Source organism: Ylistrum balloti, unplaced genomic scaffold (assembly GCF_031769215.1).
Source record: "Ylistrum balloti isolate Yb309-2 unplaced genomic scaffold, AGI_CSIRO_Ybal_v1 Utg370202, whole genome shotgun sequence".
NCBI classification, from domain to species: domain Eukaryota; kingdom Metazoa; phylum Mollusca; class Bivalvia; order Pectinida; family Pectinidae; genus Ylistrum; species Ylistrum balloti.
Genome location: NW_026782176.1, coordinates 379,149 through 388,178, shown reverse-complemented (window position 1 = coordinate 388,178; position 9,030 = coordinate 379,149).

Sequence of the window (9,030 nt, the reverse complement as noted above, 5' to 3'; positions counted from 1 at the left end):
ATGAAAGTAAAAAAAAATCTATTTTTAATAGATAAAACACATGACCAGTACCTGCGGATTCTGAGAGAATGCAAATATTTTTAATCCACTATAACAATGGCGGATCCAGGGAGGGTGGGGCGCACCCTCTTAAATAACACATGAACTGGGTGGAGGGACGCACCCTCTTAAATCACAAACGAACTGGGTGGAGGGGCGCACCCTCTTATATCACAAACGAACTGGGTGGAGGGGCGCACCCTCTCATATCACAAACGAACCGGGTGGAGGGGCGCACCCTCTCAAATCACACACGAACTGGGTGGAGGGGCGCACCCTCTCATATCACACACGAACTGGGTGGAGGGGCGCACCCTCTCAAATCACACACGAACTGGGTGGAGGGACGCACCCTCTTAAATCACAAACGAACTGGGTGGAGGGGCGCACCCTCTTAAATCACAAACGAACTGGGTGGAGGGGCGCACCCTCTTAAATCAAAAACGAACTGGGTGGAGGGGCGCACCCTCTTAAATAAAAAATGAACTGGGTGGAGGGACGCACCCTCTTAAATAACACACGAACTGGGTGGAGGGGCGCACCCTCTTATATCACAAACAAACTGGGTGGAGGGGCGCACCCTCTCATATCACAAACGAACTGGGTGGAGGGGCGCACCCTTTCAAATCACACACGAACTGGGTGGAGGGACGCACCCTCTTAAATCACAAACGAACTGGGCGGAGGGGCGCACCCTCTTAAATCAAAAACGAACTGGGTGGAGGGGCGCACCCTCTTAAATCAAAAACGAACTGGGTGGAGGGACGCACCCTCTTAAATCACACACGAACTGGGTGGAGGGGCGCACCCTCTTAAATCACACACGAACTGGGGACACTATTTGTTAGTATTCATGAAAAAAATTGGACCCTGATTATCTGATACTTTGCAATTTCATCGACAAATTTCTTTACTGTTACTACCTTAAGATGCGCTTTAGCTTTCACTCTTTTAAGTAGGAAAGAACGGGCCTGAATATTGATTAATCATTCATATGTGGAGCACGGTCCCTTGTTATTTTCAATTGTTTCAATTTAGAACATGAAGTAGCGACCACAAGTTGCCTTTCCGGTTAGTCTCCAAATCAGACATGGATAAAAAAAGCTTCGACGAAAATCTAGCCTTTGAAATTTTGTTAGATCATTGGTCGAAATCCAAGATAATATGTATTCTATTGTAGATGTTTTTTTTTTTTTTTCAATTCACAATACCCAAAACTGAAAACCAAATACTCTGTACCAAGGAAAACCGAAGCGTACACATTTTTGAAAAGAATCCATACGTTTCTATCAAGATATAGCAGCAAAAAGCCTTTTCATTCAAAATCCAAGAAGCGATTTTATCTTATCAGATGTCGCAGTTTTAAAATTGCATTTGCCCAGCTACGGACAGAGGAAAATCTACAAATGATGAGAATTATCTCTAGAGCTCCTAGCAAGAAACAGCAATAAGAGATTTCGAGGGATATCGTTTTGAATGATATCAAAGGCAGACGAGGGGTCTCCAGGCGCGTAGTTGCCTTTACGCAAATACACTGCTGTATAACATCATTTTCAGAAAACAAACTATATATTACGCTATCCTGATTTCTGTCCATGATCAACCTCCCAAACCCTCTCCCGGGGCTTCACCCCTGGATCCTACAACCCCGATTGGCTACAAGTCCAGTTCAGGAATAGAGGTAAAATTGGAGCTGAAAGCGTGAAAAAAGAGGAAGGGAGTTTTCGAGTAAAAAAATGCCCCCCTCCCCCGACGAAATCCTGAATCCGCCCCTTGATTATTACCTTGATCGCTTGAAAAAGGGCCAACATCACACCATATGTTTAATGACATATACATATCATCAAAATAGTACATAGGCCTGCAGACCAATCAGTCTGCGGTAACAAAATGTGGAGTTTTTAAGGGGTTATGTATCAGTAGAAAGATAACTATATTCTGGGTACTCATACATATCAGAAGCCTGAATGATATAACAGGGTATTTACTACACATGTTACATGCTGACGCTGTCTCACATAACAAACTCGCCACGAAACGTAAGTCGGTCACAGGAGTGGGTAAATTTACGTATATTCTTGGAAAAAACTGGAATGAATAAATCGATATTCTATATGAGACCAAAAATTACCTGTCTGTGTTTCCTGTTTCTGCCTGAAAATATAGGGTCGATAAGATAGGGATTTTGTTTAAAAAATATGTTTGGTTGTTTTTTATACTAATTCTCATGTATAGCGCACCCTGATAAGAGAATGGTTTATACCCAGGTGTCATGTCAGGAATGTGTAAGTGCCGTGTTTGATTTAGACATATTTTATTGAACAATTTCAAGTGGATTGGGCACAAGTTTTCCAACTTATATCAAGCCGTTTCCCCCATAAAATGTGACAAAATACAAGTTGACAATACAAAACGACATGTATAAATACAAAATTACACATAGAGAGAGAGAGAGAGAGAGAGAGAGAGAGAGAGAGAGAGAGAGAGAGAGAGAGAGAGAGAGAGAGAGAGAGAGAGAGAGAGAGAGAGAGAGAGAGAGAGAGAGAGACAGAGAGAGAGAGAGAGAGAGAGAGAGAGAGAGAGAGAGAGAGAGAGAGAGAGAGAGAGAGAGAGAGAGAGAGAGAGAGAGAGTCATTCATACAATGTATGTTTTGTAAACTCTTCAATGCATTCGAGCTATTCTAAAGTCAATCACATCCAGTGCCTTATCCCACTTTCTCCTGTCATCCGGGTCCTTGGAATACTCACCACTAGTGGGTCGGAGTGAGTAGAGACATTTAACATTTTATTTTAGGTTACCATGTATTAGTAACTGCAGGTCTAGTGGGTTAGCTTTCAGTAAAGAATTACTCTCTGATCTCGCATAATTATTACAAGTGAAGAAGTAGTGATAAGTGTCTTCAAGAGGATGTCCGCATTGTAGTGACGGTAATCTATTAAATTGGACATGAAAAACGTCATTTTTTAAAGTACTATAATTATTCTTAGTCGAGCATGCAGTGTATTAGCTTTCTAATTACCAATTAAATAATAAGTTGGAACTATTACAGGGGTTCGAATGGAATTTCAAAAAACTGAATAAGAAACACATCGTCTAATTTCAAGGTCAAATTGGTTCCAAAGTCGGATAGTAGAAAAGTAAAAAAAAGTTCGGTAGATGTAGACGGAAATTTGACAAAGAATATTTTTGAACATCGCGGAGGTTAAACTGTGAATTTTCTGACACTAACTGAAGAAATAAAGAGGAGAGATGATTAGGTGTGAGTTTGCTACTTATTTTGTAGAATAGCTGAAGTTTTCTTCTAGAGCCTCGTTCTGATAGCGGTTCTAAATCACTTTCGATATAGAGAGATTCTCTGCTGCTATATGCTGATGAACCTGTAAACATTCGAGCGGATTCTATCTGAAGTTTTTCCAGTTTGTCCGCGTCACTGAGAGAACATCCATCCCGTACAACAATATTCTAATAATGGTAATATGAATGTTTCATAGATTTTGACTAAAGTTAGTCTATTCAACATGTGTTTATGTTTAAAGAGAATACTTACCTGTTTGGATGCATTATTACAAATATTTTCTAATCCATTTACAATTTTCATCTAAAATTACTCCTTTGTGCTTATGATGACCAACAAAGTCAACACCCACATAATTGGATTAGATATCAAGGACACGATCATGTTCAATGTTAGAAATAAGCAAAGCTTCCGTTTTAAAGGGATTAAATTTGATGAGCCACTTTTATTCAGTTATTCAGTTATCAATTTCAGTTATCAAGTTCAAAAGGGAACTTCCGGAACACAATAATGAAGTACCGTCGGTAAACAGTTTGGAGAGGCTTTCGAGGTAATCGGATATATCGTTAATAAAAAACCGACTAATCCGACCGTCCGTCGAGCGGCCGACCATGAGTTACCTCTCCTCGTAAAGACTGTCTAATCCGACCGTCCGACGAGCGGCCGACCACGAGTTAGCACTCCTCGTAAAGACCTACTAATCCGAAAGACCAAAGAGCGGCCGACCACGAGTTACCACTCCTCGTAAAGACTGTCTCATCCGACCGTCCGACGAGCGGCCGACCACGAGTTACCTCTCCTCGTAAAAAACCGACTAATCCGACCGTCCGTCAAGCGGCCGACCATGAGTTACCTCTCCTCGTAAAGACTGTCTAATCCGACTGTCCGACGAGCGGCCGACCACGAGTTACCACTTCTCGTAAAGACTGTCTAATCCGACCGTCCTGCGAGCGGCCGACCACGAGTTACCACTCCTCGTAAAAACCGATTCATCCGACAGTCTGAAGAGCGGCCGACCATGAGTTACCACTCCTCGTAAAAACCGACTAATACGACCGTCCGACGAGCGGCCGAACACTGTGGCGAGTTAAAACTTCTCGTAAAGACTGTCTAATCCGACCGTCCGACGAGCTTCCGACTACGAGTTACCACTCCTCGTAAAGACTGTCTAATGTGACTGTGGAATAAGACTGTGGAATAAGACTCCAGAATATACATTTGATAAAGCCGATATTTTACACATAAAGTTAATACCAGTTATATACCCGGTTACTTTTCATCGAATGGCGACCGCCATGTTGCCACATACATGAAGGTGACGATCTCGTGAAAATGATGTCAAACGTTTATGTGAATCAGTTGCCTCAAAGTACGTCAGCAAACAAAACACGAGTAAAATCAACACAGATCTAAACTTTCTTTGCCAAAACCTTGAGAAAAAATATGATCGGTAGATAGAAAAAGTAAAGATTGAAAACTACATCAAATTTCTGATGTATTTATGCATAACTCGCGATGATATAGCCCAATTGGTGTGACGTCACAAGTTCAAAGACGGAAGCAGTCACGTGCATGGAGGGTTACGCGAGCTCGAGAACAGCCATAAATATTTTTTCAAGTTTTAGGAATCAGATTAAACTGAAAATTACACTATGCATGCAGAACCGTCGGTATCCAGCCTTATGAACTTTACCAGTGTTTTCAGGCATTAAGCTTATATATCTAAGTAAATGATGGAAAAATAAGTTTGCAATCATTTTACTTATTAGCGACACCTCGTGCCCGTTTTTCTTTTGCAAAGTTATAAGATATAGAGAATTATCAGTGAAAATTAGAATAACTTAAACGTTGGTTTCTGTTGCTTTTAGACGAAGTATATCACATATTTACATGTATCATTACAAATTAACGACATTCTTAATGATTCACCAGCAATTCAAATACACAACAACATACATACAGTTATACATCTATTCTATGTTATAATCAGATGCTATTTTTTTCCCATGTTTATAGTTATCTCGTAAATATCAATTTACGTGAAATTCCATATTTTTTCTCCATATCATTAGATTTTTATGTGATATACACAAGTTGTGACTTATCATCGTTCAATTATGAAATCAGGTGTGTTACGGATAAATGTATTTTATTAACACACGAAATTAGGTGTGCGCCGTACCTTTTGTCTAGGTATGACATCAGCGGGACGTCAACAGGTGGGTAAGGTGTAACATGAACTTAAGGTAAGTATGTGGGTTGGTGTAAATACAACACCATCCTCAGGTATGATAACGAGGATAGGTATGGACTTTCAAGAAACATAAAAATTAATAAAATATGTAAGTCTGATCGTTCATCGACTACTTATTTTTGTGAGACTTGAGTGATGAAGCAGTAGAGTCACAAATCTTCTCAAATATCCCAGACAACTGACAAGGCAATTTGTGTCACAACTACTACATCGTGTCGGGCTTGTATAACAGGTATAAAACATGGGGTGCTGCTCATTATAAATACAGGTTATTGTCCTGTGCATTCTCTCTATCATAAAGCTGAAAGGGATGGGCTGAGCTTTCGTTTATTTCACTCATCCGGTTTCTTACAGTTGTATGTACTGAAGACCATTTAAAATTAAAAAAGTATCATATTTACAGTCACTAGAAAAACAAATATGAAAAAGAAACACACGGATTCATTTAGAAAGCAGCCACACACCATCACACCTACACCTACACACACACACACACACACACACACACAACCCAACGCTCCCGTAACCCCATCCACTCACCCACAAACACATGTAAATAGATATATGATCAATGATGAAGTAAAAACGACAGGTCGGACAGTGAATCGTCAAACCTGCCTGTTTATCAAGACACAAACATAAATTACATCACATACACAAAACATAAAACAAATACAAAGTTATCAACTAAAATCAAGTGCGGTAGGTGTCTCGATTATTCATGCAGGTCATCCTCAATACACCAGAGGTTACGATCTCTACACCTCTGTAACATGTCCTTGATACACCAGAGGTTACGATCTCTACACCTCTGTAACATGTCCTCGATACACCAGAGGTTACGATCTCTACACCTCTGTAACATGTCCTCGATACTCCAGAGGTTACGATCTCTACACCTCTGTAACATGGCCTCGATACTCCAGAGGTTACGATCTCTACACCTCTGTAACATGGCCTCGATACTCCAGAGGTTACAATCTCTACACCTCTGTAACATGGCCTCGATACTCCAGAGGTTACGGTCACTTTCTTTCTCTATACCTCTGTAACATGGCCTCGATACTCCAGAGGTTACGGTCACTTTCGTTCTCTATACCTCTGTAACATGGCCTCGATACTCCAGAGGTTACGGTCACTTTCGATATCTACACCTCTGTAACATGGCCTCGATACTCCAGGGGTTACGATCTCTACACCTCTGTAACATGGCCTCGATACTCCAGAAGTTACGGTCACTTTCTTTCTCTTTACCTCTGTAACATGGCCTCGATATTCCAGAGGTTACGATCTCTACACCTCTGTAACATGTCCTCAATACACCAGAGGTTACGATCTCTACACCTCTGTAACATGTCCTCGATACTCCAGGGGTTACGGTCACTTTCGATCTTTACACCTGTGTAACATGGCCTCGATACTCCAGAGGTTACGGTCACTTTCTTTCTCTATACCTCTGTAACATGGCCTCGATACTCCAGAGGTTACGGTCACTTTCGATATCTACACCTCTGTAACATGGCCTCGATACTCCAGGGGTTACGATCTCTACACCTCTGTAACATGTCCTCGATACTCCAGAGGTTACGATCTCTACACCTCTGTAACATGGCCTCGATACTCCAGAGGTTACGATCTCTACACCTCTGTAACATGTCCTTGATACACCAGAGGTTACGATCTCTACACCTCTGTAACATGTCCTTGATACACCAGAGGTTACGATCTCTACACCTCTGTAACATGTCCTACGAGGTTACTCTCTACACCTCTGTAACATGGAGGTTACGATCTCTACACCTCTGTAACATGGCCTCGATACTCCAGAGGTTACAATCTCTACACCTCTGTAACATGGCCTCGATACTCCAGAGGTTACGGTCACTTTCTTTCTCTATACCTCTGTAACATGGCCTCGATACTCCAGAGGTTACGGTCACTTTATTTCTCTTGCAGTTCCTACGTTGGCATCTATTATCCAGAGGTTACGATCTCTACACTTCTGTAACATGTCCTCGATACTCCAGAGGTTACGGTAACACTTACTCACCTGTGTAACATGAGGTTACGGTCACTTTCTTTCTCTATACCTCTGTAACTATCTCTACCTCTGTAACATGGCCTCGATACTCCAAAGGTTACGGTCACTTTCGATATCTACACCTCTGTAACATGGCCTCGATACTCCAGGGGTTACGATCTCTACACCTCTGTAACATGTCCTCGATACTCCAGAGGTTACGGTCTCTTCTGTAACTCTCTGCAATCTCTACATAGTAACATGGCCTCGATACTCCAGAGGTTACGGTCATTTCTTTCTCTATACCTCTGTAACATGGCCTCGATACTCCAGAGGTTACGGTCACTTTCGACCTCTGTAACATGGCAAAGAGGTTACACTTTCGATATCACTGGCCTCGATACTCCAGGGGTTACAATCTCTACACCTCTGTAACATGGCCTCGATACTCCAGAAGTTAACTTTCTCACACACATATAATTACACACACTTCTGTAACATGTCAACACAAATATAAAGTAAGTACACAACGACACAAAAACTATACACTACGATAACAAGGGGCAGATAATTCATACACAATAATACAGACAACACAAATACAATACACTAACAAAGGGCAGATAATTCACACACAATAATCACAATAATACAGACAACACAAATATAATACACTAACAAGGGGCAGATAATTCATACACAATAATACAGACAACACAAATACAATACACTAACAAAGGGCAGATAATTCATACACAATAATCACAATAATACAGACAACACAAATATAATACACTAACAAGGGGCAGGTAATTCATACACAATAATACAGACAACACAAAAAAATACACTAACAAAGGGCAGATAATCTATACATAATAATACAGACAACACAAACACAATACACTAACAAGGGCAGATAATTCATACACAATAATACAGACAACACAAATACAATACACTAACAATGGGGAAGATAATTCATACATAGTAATACAGACAACACAAATATAATACATTAACAAAGGGCAGATAATTCATACATAGTAATACAGACAATACAAATACAAAACACTAACAAAGGGCAGATAATCTATACACAATAATACAGACAACACAAATATAATACACTTACAAAGGGCAGATAAATCATACACAGTAATACAGACAACACAAATACAATACACTAACAAGGGGCAGATAATTCATACATAGTAATACAGACAATACAAATATAAAACACTAACAAAGGGCAGATAATCTATACACAATAATACAGACAACACAAATATAATACACTTACAAAGGGCAGATAAATCATACACAGTAATACAGACAACACAAATACAATACACTAACAAGGGGCAGATAATTCATACAAAAATAAGAAAACAATTATCAATAGTCATTTATACAATTTA